The 22659-nt window shown below is 38.4% G+C and overlaps 1 long non-coding RNA gene across 1 annotated transcript in view; it reads left to right on the top strand.

The window, feature by feature from the left end:
- LOC129060054 (uncharacterized) overlaps nt 1–22659 on the top strand; it is a 101971-nt gene that overhangs the window by 5377 nt on the left and 73935 nt on the right. The window contains exon 2 of the long non-coding RNA XR_008526398.1: nt 588–725. This is a non-coding gene — a long non-coding RNA (uncharacterized LOC129060054). The remainder of the gene's footprint in view (nt 1–587; nt 726–22659) is intronic.

The following is a 22659-nucleotide window of genomic DNA, read 5'->3' as shown; positions in this document are numbered from 1 at the left end:
ACAAGGAAAATAATCAGAGATTAATTATCAGAGCCAATTCCCCAAGAAGTCATAACAATCTTTATCATGTACTTATCTACCAATAGAATGTTAAAATATGAGGTAAAAATGATAAAATTGCAAGAGTAAATAGACAAATACACTATTACAGTTGGAGACTCCATCACTCCTCATTAAGTAATTGATGAGGCAGAAATTGGTAACGATAGAGTTGACCTGAACAGTGCTGTCAACCAAGTTGATCAAATTGACATTTATAGACTACTCCATCCAGCAATAGCAGAATACACATTCTTCTCAACCCCCCATGGAATATCCACCAAGATGGCCCATAAAATACACCTTAATAAAGAAAAATATATAGTTTATGTTCTCAGATTACAATGTAATTTAACTAGTAATTAACAGAAAGCTAGATGAAAATTTTCAAAATGTTTATAGATAACACAACATACTTCTAATAACCATAGGTGGAAGAAGTCTGAGAAACTAAAAGTATTTTAAACTAAATGAAAATATAAGTACAACTTAGTGAGATTTGTGGGAGCAGCACAAAAGTGGAATTTTTCTTGGCTCTTTCTCACAAGATCCAGGTGGGATTCCTGAGACTACAGCACCCTGGACTTTTTCACTCTCATGTCAGTTCACACTCAGCCTCCAGCAGTTCATCAAAGTTACCATTTAAGTGTTCCTACCAATTTTGGCTCTATCAACTTGTACTCCAGGTAAGCTGACTGTGGCTGTGATTTTCTTTATTTACCCTTCTTTCCAGATTTTGGGGTAGCAATTTGTTCTGTGATCTCAATTTTCTCAGGACTCCAGGGACAGTAACTGAATTTTTATTTGTTCAGCTTTTTTTCTTGTTATAAGCATGGGAATGATGACTCATAGGCTCCTTTTATGTCAGAACTGACTGATATTTGTTTTTTTAATAAGTAATTTACTCACATGGTTCAAAATTCAAAAGCATGCAGTAACAAATGGTTCTCTTCTATTTCATTCTTAGTTGCCATTTTTCCTGCCTGAAGTCTACCAGTCTTATTTCTTTCTGCTTATCTTTTCAGGAATGCTCTAAGCACATATACAAGCATCTGGGTTTTTTTTCCCCACACAATTGATAGCATATTCTATGCCCTATTTTGTATTTTCCTTTTAAAAATTAGTACATTTCAGAGGCAATTCCATGTCAGTTCCATGACAAACATCCTTTTAAAAGTTATGTAATATTTCATCATATTTCCCTATTGAAGGATATTTAGGTTGTGTCCAATGTTGACCATTCCAAAAAACACTGCAGAAGTGACTAACTCCATATATCTTTGTGTGGTGCATGAGCATATCTGATATACATATTCTGAAAAGTGGAATTGAGGGGTAAATGTTATGTTCACCTTTAATTCTGACAGATATTGCTAAATTATCTTCCATATAAATTTCACCAGTTTATATTACCATCAGAAATATATGAGAACAACCCCCCCACATCCTTGCCATCACTTGGGGAAAAATGGCATCTTATGGTTGAAATTCGCATTTCTCTTATGAATGAGATTGGGCATCCTTTAATATATTAAGCCATCACTTTTTACTCCTATCTTTTGCTCAGTTTCTTATTAGTTTTTACCTTTTCTATTCACGTAAAGTAACTCTTTAAATATTAAGGATATTGAACAGGGCTGGCAAGATGGCCCAATAGGAATAGCTCCGGTCTGTAGCTCCCAACGAGATCAATGCAGAAGGCGGGTGATTTCTGCATTTCCAACTGAGGTACCCAGATCATCTCATTGGGACTGGTTAGACACTGAGTACAGCCCATGGAGGGCGAGCTGAAGCAGAGTGGGGTGTCACCTCACCCAGGAAGTGCAAGAGGTCAGGCAACTCCCTCCCCTAGCCAAGGGAAGCGTTGAGTGACTGTGCCATGAGGAACGGTGCACTCCGGCCCAGATACTATGCTTTTCCCATGGTCTTAGCAACCCACAGACCAGGAGATTCTCTCGGTTGCCTATATACCAGGGCCCTGGGTTTCAAGCACAAAACTAGGCAGCCATTTGGGCAGACACTGAATTAGCTGCAGGAGTTTTTTTTTTTTTTTTTTTTTTTCATATGCCAGTGATGTCTGGAACGCCAGTGAGATGGAAACCTTCATTCCCCTGGAAAGGGGACTGAAGCCAGGAAGCCAAGTGATCTAGCACAGCAGATCCCACCCCGACGAAGCCCAGCAAGCTAAGATCTACTGGCTTGAAATTCTCACTGCCAGCACGTCAGTCTGAATTCAACCTGGGATGCTTGAGCTTGGAGGTGGGAGAAGCATCCACCATTACTGAGGCTTGAGTAGGCGGTATTCCCCTTTTGTAAACAAAGCCCCTGGGAAGTTCAAACTGGGTGGAGCCCATTGCAGATCCACAAAGCCACTGTAGCCAGATTACCTATCTAAATTCCTCCTCTCTGGGCAGGGCATCTCTGAAAGGAAGGCAACAGCCACAGTCAGGGGCTTATAGATCAAACTCCCATCTCCCTGGGACAGAATACATGGGGGAAGGGGCAGCTATAGGCTCAGCTTCAGCAGACTTAAATGTTCCTGCCTGTCAGCTCTGAAGAGAGCAGCAAATCTCCCAGCACAGTGCTCAAGCTCTGCTAAGGGACAGACTCCCTCCTCAAGTGAGTCCTGACCCCTGTGCCTCCTGACTGGGAGACACCTCCCAGCAGGGGTCGACAGACACCTCATGCAGGAGAGCTCTGGCTGGCATCTGGCAGGTGTCCCTCTGGGACAAAGCTTCCAGAGGAAGGAACAGGCAGCAATCTTTGCTGTTCTGCAGCTTCTGCTAGTGATACCCAGGCAAACAGGGTCTAGAGTGGACCTCCAGCAAACTCCAGCAGACCTGGAACAAGACAGAAAGGAATAGCATCAACATCAACAAAAAGGACGTACACAAAAACCCCATCCAAATGTCAACAACATCAAAGAAAAAAGGTAGATAAATCCATGAAGATGAGAAAACCCAGCACAAAAAGGCCAAAAACTCCAAAAACCAGAATGAATGCCTCTTCTCCTCCAAAGGATCACAACTCTTCACCAGCAAGGGAACAAAACTGGATGGAGAATGAGTTTGACAAATTGACAGAAGTAGGCTTCAGAAGGTGGGTAATAACAAACTCTTTCGAGCTAAAGGAGCATGTTCTGACCCAATGTAAGGAAGCTAAGAACCTTGATAAAAGGTTAGAGGAATCGCTAACTAGAATAACCAGTTTAGAGAAGAACATAAATGAGCTGATGGAGCTGGAAAACACGGCACAAGAACTTCGTGAAGCATACACAAGTATCAATACCTGAATCAATCAAGTGGAAGAAAGGATATCAGAGATTGAAGATCAACTTAATGAAATAAAGCAAGAAGACGAGATGAGAGAAAAAACAATGAAAAGGAATGAACAAAGCCTCCAAGAAATATGGGACTACGTGAAAAGACCAAACCTACATTGATTTGTGTACCTGAAAGTGATGGGGAGAATGGTATCAAGTTGGAAAACACTCTTCAGAATATTATCCAGGAGAACTTCCCCAACCTAGTAAGACAGGCCAACATTCAAATTCAGGAATTACAGAGAACACCACAAGAATACTCCTTGAGAAGAGCAACCCCAAGACACGTAATCATCAGATTCGCCAAGGTTGAAATGAAGGAAAAAATGTTAAGGGAAGCCAGAGAGAAAGGTCAGATTACCCATAAGGGAAGCCCATCAGACTAACAGAAGATCTCTTGGCAGAAACCCTACAAGCCAGAAGAGAGTGGGGACCAATATTCAACATTCTTAAAGAAAAGAATTTTCAACCCAGAATTTCATATCCAGCAAAACTAAGCTTCATAAGCAAAGGGAGAAATAAAATCCTTTAAAGGCAGGCAAATGCTGAGAGATTTTGTCATGACCAGACCTGCCTTACAAGAGCTCCTGAAGGAAGTACTAAACATGCAAAGGAAAAACCGGTACCAGCCACGGCAAAACCATACCAAAATGTAAAGACGATCAACACTATGAAGAAACTGCATCAACTAACAGGCAAAATAACCAGCTAGCATCATAATGACAGGATCAAATACACACATAACAATATTAACCTTAAATGTAAATGGGCTAAATGCCCCAATTAAAAGACACAGACTGGCAAATTGGATAAAAAGTCAAGACCTATTGGTGTGCTGTATTCAGGAGATGTACCTCATGTGCAAAGACACACATAAGCTCAAAATAAAGGAAGGGAGGAATATTTATCAAGCAAATGGAAAGCAAAGAAAAGCAAGGGTTGCAATCCTAGTCTCTGATAAAACAGATTTTAAACCAACAAAGATCAAAAAAAGACAAAGAAGAGCATTACATACATAATGGTAAAGGGATCAATGCAACAAGAAGAGCTAACTAGCCTAAACATATATGCACCCAACACAGGAGCACCCAGACCCATAAAGCAAGTTCTTAGACATCTACAAAGAGACCTAGACTCCCACACAATAATAGTGGGGGACTTTAACACCCCACTGTCAATGTTACACAGATCAACAAGACAGAAAATTAACAAAGATATTCAGGACTTAAACTCAGCTCTGGCCCCAGCAGACTTAATACACATCTACAGAATTCTTCACTCCAAATCAACAGAATATACATTCTTCTCAGCACCACATTGCACTTATTCTAAAATTGATTACGTAATTGGAAGTAAAACACTCCTCAGAAAATGCAAAAGAACGGAAATCATAACAGTTTCTCAGACCACAGTGCAATCAAATTAGAACTCAGGACTAAGAAACTGACTAAAAACCACATAACTACATGGAAACTGAAGAACCTGCTCCTGAATGACTACTGTATAAACAATGAAATTAAGGCAGAAATAAATAAGTTATTTGAAACCAATGAGAACAAAGACACATCATACCAGAATCTGTGGGACACAGCTAAAGCAGTGTTTAGAGGGAAATTTATAGCACTAAATGCCCACAGGAGAAAGCAGAAAAGATCTAAAATCGACACCCTAACATCACAATTAAAAGAACTAGGGAAGCAAAAGCAAACAAATTCAAAAGCTAGCAGAAGACAAGAAATAACTAAGATCAGAGTAGAACTGAAGGAGATGGATACACAAAAAACCCTTCAAAAAAATCAATGAATCCAGGAGCTGTTTTTTTTTAAAAAAGATCAACAAAATAGACCACTAGTGAGACTAATAAAGAATAAAAGAGAGAAGAATCAAAGAGACACAATAAAAAAAAATAAAGGGGGCTGGGCATAGTGGCTCACACCTGTAATCCCAGCACTTTGGGAGCCCGAGGCAGGCAGATCACAAGGTCAAGGGATCGAGACCATCAGGCCAACATGGTGAAACCCCATCTCTATTAAAAATACAAAAATTAGCTGGACGTGGTGGTGCATGCCTGTAGTCCCAGCTACTCGGGAGGCTGAGGCAGGAGAATCGCTTGAACCCGGGAGGCAGAGGTTTCAGTGAGCCAATATCGCGCCACTGCACTCCAGCCTGGCAACAGAGCAAGACTCTGTCTCAAAAAATAAATAAATAACAAAAAAAGGGGATATCACCACTGATTCCACAGAAATGTAAACTACCATCAGAGAATACTATAAACACCTCTATGCAAATAAACTAGAAAATCTAGAAGAAATGGATAAATTCCTGGACACATACACCCTCTCAAGAATAAACCAGGAAGAAGTTGAATCCCTGAACAGACCAATGACAGCTCTGAAATTGAGGCAGTAATTAATAGCCTACCAGTCAAAAAAAAAGCCCAGGACCAGATAGATACATAGCCAAATTCTACCAGAGGTACAAAGAGAAGCTGGTACCATTCCTTCTGAAATTATTCCAAACAATAGGAAAAGAGGGAATCCTCCCTAACTCATGTTATGAGGCCAGCATCATCCTGATACCAATACCTGGCAGAGACACACATATACAAAAAGAAAATTTCAGGCCAATATCCCTGGTGAACATCCATGCAAAAATCCTCAATAAAATACTGCATCCCAGGGATGAAGCACCAGTTCACCATACACAAATCAATAAACGTAATCCGTCACATAAACAGAACTAGTGACAAAAACCGCATGATTATCTCAATAGATGCAGAAAAGGCCTTCAATAAAATTCAACACACCTTCATGCTAAAAACTCTCAATAAACTAGGTATTGATGGAATGTATCTCAAAATAATAAGAGCTATTTATGACAAACCCACAGCCAATATCATACTGAATGGGCAAATGTGGAAGGATTCCCTCTGAAAACTGGCACAAGACAAGGATGCCATCTCTCACCACTCCTATTCAACATAATATTGGAAGTTCTTGTCAGGGCAATCAGGCAAGAGAAAGAAATAAAGGGTATTCAAATAGGAGAAGGGGAAGTAAAATTGTCTCTGTTTGCAGATGACATAATTGTATATTTAGAAAATCCCATCATCTCAGCCCAAAATCTTCTTAAGCTGATAAGCAACTTCAGCAAAGTCTCAGGATACAAAATCAACGTGCAAAAATCACAAGCATTCCTATACACCAATCATACACAAACAGAGAGCCAAATCATGAGTGAACTCCTATTCACAATTGCTACAAAGAGAATAAAATACTTAGGAATACAACTTACAAGGGATGTGAAGGACCTCTTTGAGGTGAACTACAAACCACTGCTCAAGGAAATAACAGAGGATACAAACAAATGGAAAACATTCCATGCTCATGGATAGGAAGAATCAATATAGTGAAAATGGCCATACTGCCAAAAGTGATTTATAGATTCAATGCAATCCCCAACAAGCTACTACTGACTTTCTTCAAAGAATTAGAAAAAACTACTTTAAATTTCATATGGAATCAAAAAGGAGCCAGTATAGCCAAGACAATCCTAAGCAAAAACAACAAAACTGGAGGCATCACGCTACTTGACTTCAAACTATACTACAAGGCTACAGTGACCAAAACAGTGTGGTACTGGTACAAAAACAGTTATATAGACCAATGGAACAGAACAGAGGCATCAGAAATAATATCACACATCTACAGCCATCTGATCTTTGACAAACCTAACAAAAACAAGCAATGGGGTAAGGATTCCCTATTTAATAAATGGTGTTGGGAAAACTGGCTAGCCATATTGAGAAAACTGAAACTGGACCCCTTCCTTACACTTTATACAAAAATTAACTCAAAATGGATTAAAGACTTAAACGTAAGACCTAAAACCATAAAAACCCTAGAAGAAAACCTAGACAATACTGTTCAGGACATAGGCATGAGCAAAGACTTCATGACTCAAACACCAAAAGCAATTGCAACAAAAGCCAAAATTGACTAATGGGATGCAATTAAACTAAAGAGCTTCTGCAAAGCAAAAGAAACTCTCATTAGCATGAACAGGCAACCTACAAAATGGAAGAAAATTCTTGCAATCTATCCATCTGACAATGGGCTAATATCCAGAATCTACAAGGAATGTAAACAAATTTACAAGAAAAAAACAACCCCATCAAAAAGTGGGCCAAGGATATGAACAGACACTTCTCAAAAGAAGACATTTATGCAGCCAACAAACATATGAAAATGGAATGAGATACATTCCATCAATGTATCATCATTAAAAGTCAGGAAACAACAGATGCTGGAGAGAATGTGGAGAAATAGGAATGCTTTTACACTGTTGGTGGGACTGTAAATTAGTTAAACCATTGTGGAAGACAGTGTGGCAATTCCTCATGGATCTAGAACCAGAAATACCATTTGACCCAGCAATCTCATTACTGGATATATACCCAAAGGATTATAAATTATTCTACTATAAAGACACATGCACATGTATCTTTATTGCAGCACTGTTCATAATAGCAATGACTTGGAACAATCAAAATGCCCCTCAATGATAGACTGGATAAAGAAAATGTGACACAAATACACCATGGAATACTATGCAGCCTTAAAAAATGAAGAGTTCATGTCCTTTGCAGGGACTTGGATGAAGCTGGAAACCATCATTCTCACAAACTAACACGGGAACAGAAAACCAAACACTGCATGTTCTCACTCATAGTAGGAGTTGAACAATGAGAACACATGTATACAGGGAGGGGAACATCACACACTGGGGCCTGTCGGTGGGTGGGGGGATAGAGAAGGGATGGCATTAGGAGAAATACCTAATGTAGGTGACAGGTTGATAGGTGCAGCAAACCACCATGACACATGTATACCTATGTAACAAACCTGCACATTCTGCACATGTATCCCATAACTTAAAGTATAATAATAAAAAAAAAATCAAAATTTAGTGAGTCAAAACCATAACAATCATTAGTATTGCTCTCAAATCTGGAGACTCACTGGGATGAACTAGATAGTTCCTGCCCAGAGGTTCACATGAGCTTTGGTCAGATGGTGACTGGGGTTGGAGTCATCTTAAAGGTCTCTTCATTCATATGTCTTATGCCTGGTTTAGAAAAACAGAGAAGTCACAAGTCAATGTCCACGATATTAGTTGATTAAGACTTAGACCTTTGTGTATCCACTCAAAAGGGATCTATTGGCTCTGCTGGATAGGGGAGTTGAGTGACATAAATAAGCTTTCCTTTGAGACTGTGAGGTGGCAGGTACCATGAAGTATGCCCACTGTAGCATTAAGAGCCATGTCTGTATAGCAAAATGGTCTTGGAGGAAGGAGTAATAATAGGAATAAATGTGGTATCTGCAAAAAAAAATAATAATAATACTTAAATGTTCATGCACCCAAGATGTATTCAGTAATTATTATCTTCCAGGTAAGTTCCAGGTGTTGGGTCTTTAGTTGACAAGGAAGGTAGAAGGGAACACAGGTCAAGTCATTACTTTCATGGAGTTTACAAACAAATGAGTATGTAATATGTCAGACTCAATGAGTTCCTTGAGGGACTGAGAGCAGATGGAGAAAAGGTAAGAGGACTAAACTGCAGGCCCTCCAATATTTGCAAGTCTGGGATATGAGATACGAGAAAGAATTGGAAGAGAACACTGAGAAGGGCCAACTGTGAAGACAGAAAATCAAGAGGCTACATATCCTGGAAATCAAGTGAAGAAGTGTTTTGAAAAGGCAGGACTGATTAACTGTGCCATTTGATTCTGATCAGAGGACTGAGAATGACCACTGGATTTTGTCAATAGAGGTTATCAGTGACCTTCCCAAGAACTGTTTCAGAGGAGTAGTAAATAAAATGAGAAGGGAAGAGATGGAGACAGGATATAGACTACTTTGTGAATTTTGCTATAAACAGGAACAGAGAAATGAGATGTTACTGGAAGGATATTTGGGGTGAAGGCAGATGTTTTCAAAGGTGGGTGTATTAGTCTGTTTTTCACACCGCTATAAAGAAATCCCTGAGACTGCATAATTTATAAAGAAAAGACGTTTAATTGACTCACAATTCCAGAGGCTGTACAGGAAGCATGGCTGGGAGGCCTCAGGAAACTTAGAATCATGGTGGAAGGTGAAGGGGAAGCAAACACATCTTACCATGGTGGAGCAGGAGAGAGAGAGAGAGAAGGGGGAGATACTACACACTTTTAAATAACCAGATCTTGTGACATCTTTATCATGAGACAGCATAAGGGAGATGGTGCTAAACCATTAGAAAGCATCCCGATGATCCAATCACCACTCACCAGGCCCTATCTCCAACACTCAGGATCAAAATTCAACACGAGATTTGGGTTGGGACACAGATCCAAGTAATATCAATAGGTATTATTTAGCATAGCTGCATATTGCTAAGGATAATCTTAACAAGTGGGAAATTTTATGTAAGAGGTGAAGTTTAATTGCTGGAGGGATTTCCTTAAACAGGTGAGAGAGGATAGGCTTTGGAGAAGTGGAGCGGTTTGTCTTAGAAAGGAACATGGGCAATTTAACCATAGGAAGAGTTGGAGAGGCAAAATATACAGGCACATATGCAAATAGGTGGGCCTTTGTTGTGAGAGCTGCAGAAGTTGTCATCTGACAGCATCCCCTTTCTTATGAAATGAAACCAAAGTCATTAGCTATATGCAAGGGAAGAGCAAGTAGTTCAAAATAAGCATCCAGAGAAGGTTGTGAGGGGATGATGAAGAAGGGAAATGCATGCTCATGATGAGAAGCCTAAGGACCCACTTGAGATAAGTGAGCATGAATTTAAAGGGAGGCAGGTTTTTGAAAAACTGGATGATAAAGAAGCAACCAGTTATCTTTTCTATTGTTAGGACTGAGACCAAAGCTAATTTGTGACAAAGAGAAATTAGTATAAGTAATTACAATTACTTTGATAAAGAGAAGATAAGACAAACAAATATTTACTATGCTTTTGTTATGTGCTCGGCATTGTGGCTGAAAAAAAGTTTATCTCTTACCTTAAAGAAATGCCTGGACTAACTGAAAAGACATAGATGAAAATTTAAAAAGAAGACATTTAATACCATTACTTACCAATTGCCACTAAAACAGTAAATCAAAAGCAGAATGTGCTACTTTGCTCAATGTGTAGTCTAGGCAGTGAGCATTATGGGTTCTGAGAAAAGCCAGTTTGCCATGAAGTGGAGGAAAGAGAATTCTATGGAAACTGCATAGGGCAATGATGAAATAAACCATACAGGAAAGTAGAATGACAGCAAAATAAAGTCTATCGATTTTTAGAGGCAACTGTTAACACTCAAATTTTGTGTTCCCACTTACTAGCATTATGGGCAAATTACTTAATATTTCTGCACCGCAGTTTCCTCATCTATAAAAAGGAGATGGTAATTCATCTCCTTTTAGTCTCATAGAGTTTGTATTTTGAAGGTAGAATCGGCTTCTTGGTACCTGCAGGGGAAACAAACTATTCCTGTCTTTAGTAAAAAAGAATTTAACAGAAGCTCGCAGGGAGGCTCACATGATTCACAAAACTGAAGAAGTAGGTGCAAGTTGGGGTTGCTCTAGCAGCTCATCAGCAGAACCATATGGTCTGTGCATGTGCTGTGCATACAGCAGCTGTAAACAGCTGCCACTGCCAAATCCTACAGCTCTCATGCCACAGTTAGTTGATTCACTGAAAATTTGAAGTCCTAATATAGGAATGCCTGATTGGTCAAGTTTTAGTTTTGAGCCAATTTCTTTGCTAACAGAGAATAAATAGAAGAAAACCTCTCTCTTTGTCTTTCACCTTCCACAAAAAAACTTATACGGTGAGAGAATTCTTTTAAAAAGTAGTGTGAGTGTGTGGCAGGTATAAAAAATCACAAATAGTCACTACCATGTTTATATAAAGTACACATTTGTCCACCGGCCCATATTTTTACTTCCACACACACAAAAATGCTCCCACTGCTATAATGCCATATCATCTTCCCTGCCCAAAGTGAAATAACCCAAGTTCCATGCTTTACTGCTTCCATCTCCATGTTCAGGATTTTGGAGTGATGTCATCTTCTCTTGAGTTCTGTCTCATCCTGCCCTCAGGTTCTGTGAATCATAAAATAAAATGTAAACTCAAAAACCCGCAATAAACTCTAAAAACAAGAGGGAAGAAATAAAGAAAAATGAAAATAGACATTTATGAAATTATATGAATAAAAATAGATAAATGCACAGCAAGGAAGCATATAGGTGCAAACGCTAATCCTAATAAGAACACAGGTTCAAAACTATCCTTTATCTATTACCATTCATATTCTTTTTTCCTTCAGCTTAAAATTCAGCTAGATGGAGTTCCTTACCTCCTGAAGTCACCCATCATCCTACCTACAGCATCTGAGCCCTTGATAGTACTAGCCACATGGGCTTGCAATCTGCCATTAAGTTCCATTCATCTCTTTTCTGCCATCAGGAAGAAACAACCCTATTTCTTAACAATCAGGATCAATCACTTTGGCTGCACAATAACCTCACCCTTTTATTTTATTTTATTTTTTCTAGTGCCATGAGGAGATATAAAAAGCTAGCTGGAAGTCTCATCTGCTAGTTTAGCAAAATTATTTTTTGAGGGTCCCTTAGGGGAAACATTTATTTCTTTAAATTATCAAAGGCTGTAGATATGAAGATAGGATAGCACAAATTTTGCAGATTTGATCATTAGGTCTAACCTTGGGAATTGTTATTCCTACTTCTATCCTTGTTTCTTGGATTGATATATTCCGACAGAAACAGAATCATACATTTTCTTAGAGCATGAGTCAGGGGAAAAGGATGCTTTTGTGTGTGGCTACCTCAGAGAATATCCTGTATCCTATAGAACACCCACAATCTCACAAGACATTATCTTCCAGGAGGCAAAATAAATGAGGTTTCAATAGATCATTCCTCCATTTTTTAAAGGGTAGCCACTTCTGGATGACATGGCACATAAGATGAGTAAATTCCATGGACATCAGGCTATTTCTATACTTCTTTCACTGTCAATTGAAAGCTAAATTAGATAGGACACCGTGGTGACATATAGGCATTCTAGAAGTACACAGATGGTGTCCCTAACAGAAAATAATGAGTGGTGAATATAAATCCAGATCCTGAATGTAGGTTTATTCCAGTGAGAACAAATTGCTACCTTCAAGAACAGTCAAGTAGGTGTAGAAAATTGGACATTAGCAGTAGATGTAGCCAATAAAATACCCTCCTTTCCACCAGGAAGCTGAGTTGTCTCATTTAGTCTGACATCAAAAGGGGGATGCCTGCTGCTGGCAACAGTATACTCACTGGGTAAATATCCAGATCATCCTAAAGAAGGGTATATCCATATTATTGGGCCCATGATCCTACTGAGCAAGCACCAAAGAGGCTAGGAAGGATACTAACTGATATATAAGGAGAAAGTCATCGTATCTGACATCTCATTAAAGTGGTACTCATTAAAGTGTTCCTCAATAGAGAAGGACTTTAAGGAGGAGGTTTACATGAGACAAATATATCCTCAAATCCTGGACCTATTCCAAAAGATCAATCCATATACATTTGACCCAAACTTCCATGTTACTCTTCTTCTGGGTCCATGACCATCTGGCTAGTAGAGACCAACTCTACTAGCCCGAGTTCATAAATTGAATGCAGATGCTTATTTCTGGTCACCTTTCCTGCCTGGCAATATAGACAAGGAGATTTATTCTTGAATTTCTGCCCCAGAGATGATTTCTCTTTTTTTTTTTTGTCTTTCAACATCTTCATTTCTTTCCTCAAAGAGGGCTGTAATGTCACAGAAGTCCAGTTTGGCTGAATTGAGCAGATTTTACAGAAACTTATATAAAGACATCTCTAGACATGGTTGTCCTCTTTAATTTACTGGACTTAGGAACTTCCCTAAAAGGCCAAAGTTATAGCTTGAGGAAGGAGTGGCAATACAGCAGGAATAGGCAATTTTTGTTTAGATCCTTCACCTGCCTGGCTATTCTTGTTACTTCTACTTGATAATGAAGTGTTTCTGGGCACCTCTCACTTTATGATGAATTTGTGTATCTGACTTGCCCATAATGAGTGTTTTGGTTCAGTAATGAACTAAGAAGTGTTTAATTTTTATTTATTATTATTTATTTATTTATTTATTTATTTATTTTTTGACATGGAGTCTCGCACTGTCACCCAGGCTTGAGTGCAGTGGCGCTATCTTGGCTCACTGCAAGCTCCGCCTCCTGGGTTCACACTATTCTCCTGCCTCAGCCTCCTGAGTAGCTGGGACCACAGGCGCCTGCCACCACACCCGGCTAATTTTGTGTGTGTGTGTGTGTGTGTGTGTGTGTGTATTTTTAATAGAGATGAGGTTTCACCATGTTAACCAAGATGGTCTTGATCTCCTGACCTCGTGATCCGCCCACCTCAGCCTCCCAAAGTACTGGGATTACAGGCGTGAGCCACCATAGAAGTGTTTCTTAAATACAAAATTGTTTTCTTTTTGGGGGTATAGCTTTGCTCTAAAATCCTAGGTCTTGTCACTACCCCTGTACAGCATCCTGGATTGCTTTCACTAGAGCAAAATTAGATCTACTGGATTATAAAGGCCAAGTGGCAGACCTTCTTGCACTGTCTCTGGCCAAGTTGGTTGACCCATTTTTGCTCTGGACTCCCTCAAATCTAGTAGTTTTCCAATCATCCAATTAATGTGCCAAGAAATGGTTGCACTAGTTAGTATATGATATCTCTAAAATCCAATAAATCTCATCTCCTGTTGTGATTTTTTACCAACAGTAGACACAGGCAGGAAGGTTTAGAAATGTGCTCTCTGTTTTGTAGGTAATATCCCAACATGTCTCAGACCTGGATTCTGGAAACTTCACTGAAGTGGGCCCTAGTGGGGCTTGTGAGGTTAATCTTCTACTTTCTAGCACAATGCTTCAAAATGGACTGTAGTGAAATAGTTTTCGTTTTTATTTCTACTTTCTAGCACAATGCTTCAAAATGGACTGTAGTGAAATAGTTTTTGTTTTTATTTCCAATCTGCCATACACTGAAATATCAACTCAACTAGACAAGTCCACTCATTTCATGCTTAGCTGTTGCATCATTGTCAAATCATTATAAACTTTTCTGAACTCTTATCTGATTGTGGACCAGTGACAGAAAATTTGTAAACAGGGCCATACTTCGAGTCACTGCCCTAACACTCACATGAGTTATAAAAAAAATTAGATAGTTCTTTTTTCTATTTTTAAAATCCTATTGAGATAATATTAGGTTGGTACAAAAGTAGTAATTGCAGTTTTGGACCGTGAATTTTAAATTATTATAACTAGGCCCAAACATATCTTTAGTAATCAACATAGGGACCATTAAAATCAACACATTTTGGCGAATGAGCAATAAGTTTATGTATTCCTGTAGTGTAAAAATCCATGCTTTGGGATTCGACAAACTCTTAGAAAGCATTTTCTGCATCCTGCTGTTTGTAGAAGTGTTTTTCCTGCAAAAAGTTGTCAAGATGCTTGAAGAAGTGGTAGTCGGTTGGCGAGAGGCCAGCTGAATATGGCAGGTGATATGGCAATTCATAGCCCAATTTGTTTGACTTTTGAAGCTTTGGTTGTGCGACATGTGATTGGGCATTGTCATGGAGAAGAATTGGGCCCTTTCTGTTGACCAATGCCGGCTGCAAGCATTGCAGTTTTCGGTGCATCTCATCCATTTGCTGAGCGTACTTCTCAGATGTAATGGTTTTGCTGGGATTAAGAAAGCTGTAGTGGATCAGACAGGCAGCAGACCACAAAAGAGTGATCATGACATTTTTTTTCATATCACTTCAGTAACAAGTGTTATATCTTGAAAGATGCTGATTGACATGGTTAAAGTACCAATGGATTAAATTGTGTCAGAGATGTGAACAGTTGATGTTGTCCTGACTCAGAACACTGAAGATTTGTTGGTGCCCTGACCAGGTGAAAGAAACAGTGTTTGGTGTTTTCTGAATATTAGACTAGAGAAAATCCTTTATTAGATCAACAAGTATATGTTAGATGACAGGTTCTGGATTGATTTGCTCCAGGAAGGATGACATATCTGGAACTACAAACTAATCACTGAATAAGTTGTTAAGTGTATAATAAACCATTGTACATATCCATTTGTCTTCTGCACTTGGCAAACTATAGAGCAATATAGACATGTAGCTTATAATCTCTAAATTTTTGAACGGTTTGGTAGTGGTTTTTAGATCTGAAATTACCCCAGGGCTGGGCTGGCCTGGGCCATTGCTTCGAGTTGCATTTTTAGTATGGCAAGGTCACTTCGCAGTCTTCCATTTTGCATTTTGTACCATAACAGTTGGGGCACCAGTGCGAGAATTCTAGAAAATTGATGGGTATTTCCATGATAACAACATACTTAGATACTAGGTAAATAACTTTGGGAAAGGATTAGGTTTCTTTCGGGTTTACCATGAAGAATTAGGTTTCTATTAAGCATACTCAAGTTGAAATTCCATTTATTTTATGTCTTTTATTGATCACATTCTGACTGGTAAACTGCAGTGACATTCGGGGACTCATATTGGTTCAGAGCTGAGTCAGTATATAATATTCATGAAAGGGTATTTATATTGCCCTATTTCCTACTATGCAGTTACCTTGATAGATGGATGCAGATCCATTTCAACAAGATGAAAATGTATATTTATAGTTCTCTTGTGACAGCATTTAAGGGCCCTTCCTCAAGGATACATAGCCTCCTCTTCTTATTCAAATGGTACTGGGATTATACATTGACTCTGATTTAGGAATGCTTTTTCTTCATCAGACTAGGAAGGTTTTCTTTGTTTTATTATACACCATAAATATAACTTTACTGAGATTATCAATTCACCAACAATAAAGATTTCTTGGGGCCAATGAATTTTGATAGCTGCACTGGCTTTTCTATCTGCTATGGTACCAAACTAACTTAGCCGCTGTAGGATAAGGGACACGATGGGTCAAAACATAACTAACAGAAATGATTAACCATCCAACAGACCATTCTCAGGGCTGAATTTCCTCTTCTGTGATTAATACTTCAAAATTAAAAACCATGTACCCACAATGACAGTCGCTCTGTGTAGTGGCCTTAGTCAAGTGTTGTTAGTAATTCTTTTATAAAAAGCACCATTAGTTATTTTATGACAGTTTTGGCCACATTCACATAAAAGAAAATTTGAATGTTTCATCAAGTAGTACCATCTTCAGATCTAAAGAAATTATCAATAATTATCAGTCACCATAAATCTGGGCATAGAGCAGCTATTTATCTAAATTACCTGATGAAACTGTGTAAGAATTAAGTTCTTCAAGTAAATTACAAGTATTTGCAGATAGATTTTGTGTCTGGTTTGTTTTTCTAACTTGCACCAATACAATGTTTAAAATTATGTTGGAATTTACCACCCAATATTACAGTTATTTATGTGTTTTTCTCTTCTGATTAACTGTGTGTTTTCTTTGAAGGTGAAATTTTCATCTTGTTAAATTTATATACCAGTGCCTAGTTTATATTAATCGCTCACTAAATATTAGTTCAGTTAGATTGAAGAGCTGTCCAATACATATTTATGGAATTAAATTAATTAGAATGGATCAGAATTTAATTTGATGCCATATTAGCATAATCCTAAAAAGGCTGTCAAAGTTTCGTATCATTAGGCAGTATAATGTATTCAAGGTGAATTCAAATTCCAGCTCTATTTCTTATAAGCTTGCAGATCTTCATCAAGTTCATAATCTCTGTAAACCTCAGTTTCCCCATCCTAACAAGTAGATAATAATATGGTTGTTAAGGATTAAATCCATATAAAGTGCTTAGTGTAATACCTGGCACATAGTAAGCTCTTAATAAATGTTTGCTATTATGTTGTTATCCTTTATGTTATAAATAAACCTGAAATGTGGTCATAAAAAAAAAAAAAAAGGGACACTATTTTGTTTCTGCCGTTCTGTGGCTTTCCAATCTTCATGGTATTCAGAGAGCTCATTTCAACTTCATTGTCTCTTACCAGCATTTCCTGGCATACAATGAATAGCTAAATAAAAAGCTTCTTAGAAATACTGGCTTGCCCCCTGCCAATGTGTATTTGAGACCCCAGAGAAGAACATGTATACATTCTGGTTCCTCTCAAGGGTCATAGAGGATGGGTAAATAAGTAATGCATTATAAATTCATGCCAACATTCCTCTCTCTAAAACTCATTATATTTTCCCTCACATTTAATGAAAATCAAAATACCTAATGTAAATGATGAGTTGATGGGTGCAGCAAACCAACATGGCATATGTATACCCATGTAACAAACCTGCACATTGTGCACCTGTGCCCCAGAACTTAAAGTATAGTAATAAAAATAATTTTAAAAGTAAAAAAAGAAAATATCTGCCACATACATTTAGAATAAGCCACAGTTAAGACCAGGTAAACATAAACCACTCACGTAAGTATTAGAATTATGTCCAGATGCTAATTTGGTGTATGAGCCTTCTCTTCAAGTCTTTGGTTTAATAATAGGTCCTCTAGGTCATTCATGGAACTCAACTGAAAAGACTTAAAACAAAGTACAAAAGTGACATATACATGAAAACTCCTTGAGATGAGGAAATTACAATGCTTTTACATCATGCTGTAATTTGATGTCAAAGTTTAATTCAAAAAGTGGAAACCACTCTAGATATTTTAAACAGAAAAAGAAATCATTGGAGGAGTGGAAATCATGACTTCTGGCTTGAGGTAGAGTAGAAACATCATAGTTGTGATCCAGAAGTCAGGAATGCCTGCTGCTGCCCATATACCCTTGCTCCCTCCACCCATGAAGCTGGTGACAGATAATGGAACCTAATGTCCAGCTTCTGCAAAGAGTCGCATCTGTTGGCACTAACATATATACTTACCCTATCTTCAATAACTTATGTGAATCAAATTGGTAGATTTAGAGATACAGTTTTTAGCTTTTAAATGTCTCTGGGTTAACTGCCTTCTCCACCCTGCCTTATGTCCTGAGACTTCGACTTGTTTTAATAAGTTTCCTTCTCCAGTGACTTACAAATTGATCTGGACAAACTCAGGTGCCGGGAGTAGACAGGTGACAAAGCAATGAGGTCAGAGTGTTTATTCACTCCCCTAGTCCCTCCCCATGAGGTTATTGAGAGTTGGCTGCATCATTTTTACCAAAACCTGCTGCTCCTATCTGGTAGCCCTTTCTTTCTCTGCATTCTGATAACTTCTCTATCTCTGCACATCTTCAAGTTTATGAGTGGTAATGGCACCCAGTTCTTACAAATGCTGTGGTATTGTGGTTTTCCCTTCACCCTGCACATACTTTTGTCAATAATCCCTTTATTAAATTCTCAAATTACTTAGTTTGTGCCATTCGTTTTCTGCCTGAAAACCAAATGGTTTATTATCCACATTCAAGTGTAGCAAAATAGCATGTGAGGGAAACCAGTGTAAGTTTCATCAGGTGTATGGGATATGCCTGATGACACCCAGGTTAAAATTTGGATTTTTGTTTTTGCTCCTATAGCCATATATAATGAAAAGATGAGTTTTTTTGTTTTTGTTTTTAAGTCATGAACATGGGAATTCCTTAGGTCTCACTCTGTTTCTTGAATAGAAAAGATGGTTTGCTGTTCTCCTTATTTAAGCTGTCCAAAATTGTTAGAAGCACTTACCTCAACTGCAGACCTTGCATTTCTCATGCTCTTTACAGTAAAAGGTGGCAGCTACAAGGCAGGCCCCAAAGCATTGCATTTAGTGGGCAGGCTCTTCCTGAGATAAAGTGGGGCTCAACCCATGGCAGATGTGGTTGCCATTAGACAATTATCCTTGATCTAAAATTTATACTAGATGTTAAACTCTTTCTAAGACTGCAACTTGAGAAAGACAAGGCAAAATCATAATTATATAAACAGAAAAATGTGGAGACAATCTTAGAATAAGAGTAGTATTTGGCAGGAAAAATTGTGCAATTTCTGTGGAAACTACTAGGAAATTCTTCTCCTTCCTGGCTAAGATTTTTTCCTTGAAGTTTTAAAGAAAGCACAGAACAATTTTATTAGGTTTTTTTAGCAGACTTTTTTGAAAATAAGTAATTTATTCACTAAATTTATGATCATATTTCCAGTCAATGTAAAATATGGATAGAGTAGGACATACAGAGAAATAGATATTCCAGAAAAATACATAAATATTTAGAATACAAGGCAGTCGATGCTAAAAGTAATATCAGTAACTCAGATAATAACTTGACGGAGAAGTCTTTATAAATTATATTATACCCGGGTTACTTTACATATTATGCTTATAGTAGATCATTATAATACATCAACAGTGTTTTAAAATCACCACACAGCTAAAATAGAAAAAGAATCCTGACAAACAACATGCCTTAGGCAATAAGAAAATAAAACGAGAAATTTTCAGTAAAGTCTTGCTCAAATGCAATGTAGCATTTGCCCACTACAGATAAACACCAATATTTTTTTCTCTCTGGTAAATGCTGCTTTGGGAGGAGAATCAGGAGCACTACCCACTGCACTTGCTTTGAACAACGCTTCCATTACTAGAACTATAACAATATTTAAGTGGTTTCCTTTCCCTTGCATATTGCCACTAGATTTAATAGCCTTAGATCTTTCATAACACGAAAACAACTTTTAAAAGCAAAGGCTGCCTTGAACTTTGTATTTTATCAAATGGAAATTCTTATGTGTATTTCTGAACCCTCTTGGCTTGTACTTCTTGAAGGACAAAGAGGATGCAAATGCTGGTCTGTTAACTAGGTGTTTTTTGTTGTCATTGCTTTTTCTTTAAAAGCAAAACAAAACAGTCAGTTGTGTAGTTCTCATGATGAGCTTCTGGGTCTTGGCTAACCAGTTCTGAGGAAAGCCATCTCTAAATGCTGGATTTGCCTGCATAGCCTCACATTTATGTCCTACTCTTTGCTTATCAGCCCCAAAACTAACAAAGAGAGCCTCTCCTGAGATCGCTGGGGCTGCTTCTCATGAGGTATGGGGAGGTTTCTCGCATCCCCCTCTAACCTTGTATAATCTTTCTCTCTACTAGGTTCTTTCCCTGTCGGTATTTAGGTGTGCCCAATTTTCTCTTAAATTAAAAAACAAAACAAAAACCCTCCTTCAACCTTATATGTATCTATAACTACTCCCTGGGAAGAGTGGTGTAGTTTCTTCTTCAATTTCTCAATTCTCACTTATCCTCAACCCCTGTACTGCTTTCCTTCTTCCCCAAACAAAAACACCAAGGTCAACAGTCACTTTCTTACACAAATTAAATGACCTCTTTACAGTCCTTATCTAGTTTAACTGATTAGCAGCATTTGAAACAGTGACCACTCTAACATTATGGAAATAATTTTTCTCTTAGCTTGAATTATATCACACTAAAAAGATTTTTTTTTTTTTTTGCAAAGAATGTAAGCTCTGGATCCAGAATGCCTGGTTTCAAATCTCAGCTCCCCTACTTAGTAGTTATGTAACCCTAGACATTTTTCATAATTCTTTAGCTCCTCAATTTTTTCTACCATGGGGAATATGCTAGAGTTATTGTAGTGATTAAAGATATTAAATCTAAAAGCACTTAGAACAGTACTCAACAGGCTTATAAGTATTCAATAAATGTTAGTTATTATGATTGATTGATTCTTTCCCCCCATAAAACGTGTTCTACCTGCAGTCTTCCTCAAATCCTGGCCAATGAGATTAAATGCTTGACAGTTTTACTTTGAAAGCCAGATTTGGTGGACTAGACCATAGAATTTACATAAAGGAGACCCATGTAGGAAGAGGAATTGAAGGAATCCCTGTCTTATCAAAGAAGACTAAAGCAGAGTCAGAAATGAATGAAGCCAATAGAGATATGTTCAAATTTCTGAATTGAAGAAGTGTTAGATAAGTTAGATGGGGAGTGATTTTAAAGGGCTGTGAACTTCACTTTTTGGCCACTCTGAATTCTTGGGTGGTATGGATGAGATCTAAAATTTCCTCCTGCTGCAGTGCACATCCTGCCCCAGGAGGACCTAGGGGTTCAGTTGGGAGCCCTTGGCTGGTCACGGTGCAGGCTAATGAGACCCACAGCAGAGGCTGGGGTGGACTACCTGGCCTAGGATGCCTGAGGAGGAGCTGCAAGAGACTCAACTATTTGTAGCACCACTGAGAACCCTGAGGAATGCTGTCAATCCAAGTGCATTGCTAGCTCTGACGAAGCTGAGCGACAACAGATTTTGAGTTAGATTAGCAGCTGGCTTTAGCATTGGAGGCAAATTGAGTGCTAGGAACTGGGGGCAGGGGGCAGTGTGGGGACGCTGCTTGGATCTTAGGACCTTTTTGTTCTGAAGTCATAAGTTCACCTGAGACCTGATGATTAATTTTCCTATATACCTCTTGAATCTCTCTTCTTATTCCTGGAATAGGAACCTTCACTTATTGCCTGGATTCTTGCAATAATAATTAGTCCATCTCTCTCCAGGCTTGCCACTTGAAACCCATTTATAACATTGTGGGCAGAGTGAGATTTCCTTTTTCTTAGGCTATCTTAAAAACATGCTATGGTCTGCATCTCTCTAAAATTCATATGTTGAAATCAAATCCCCTGTGCAAATAGTATGAAGAGGTAGGTCCTTTAGGAGATGATCAGGTCACAAGGGCAGAGTCCTCATGGATGGGATAAGTGCCTCTATAAAAGAGGCCCAAGGGAGCTTGCTTTCTCTTTCCACCACATGATGATGTACCTGTTTGTTATTTATAAGCCACCCAGTTTATGGTTTTTTGTTATAACAGCTCAAATAGACTAAGAAAAACTACAAATCTGATTATGTGACTTTTCAACTAAAACTCTTCAGAGGCATCCCTCTTTTTCCTCAGAAAGCTAGATTCCTACATATGGCTTATAGGATCCTTTAGAACTGGCTGGCTCTTCCAGCCTCACTCCTTTTCCTCTCCTTTCCTGTCCTCTACATTCTCACTCTATTGAGCTATTGTTGGTTTCTCCATTCTACCATGCTGACCCCCGTGCCTCTGTGCATGATGTTTCCTCTTCCAAGAACACAGTTTTTGCACACTTGCTTGTGCCTTTACCTGGATAAATGTATAACTATTCTTCATGGTTTTTGCAATAGACCTTTTCTGACTCCCTGAATCCTGGTTAAGGTCTCTCTCCTATGTGCTCTCATA

Source organism: Pongo abelii, chromosome 5 (assembly GCF_028885655.2).
Source record: "Pongo abelii isolate AG06213 chromosome 5, NHGRI_mPonAbe1-v2.0_pri, whole genome shotgun sequence".
In the NCBI taxonomy this organism is placed as follows: Eukaryota; Metazoa; Chordata; class Mammalia; order Primates; family Hominidae; genus Pongo; species Pongo abelii.
Note: the sequence above shows the minus strand (reverse complement) of the source record. Positions and strands in the feature narration are given on the sequence as shown.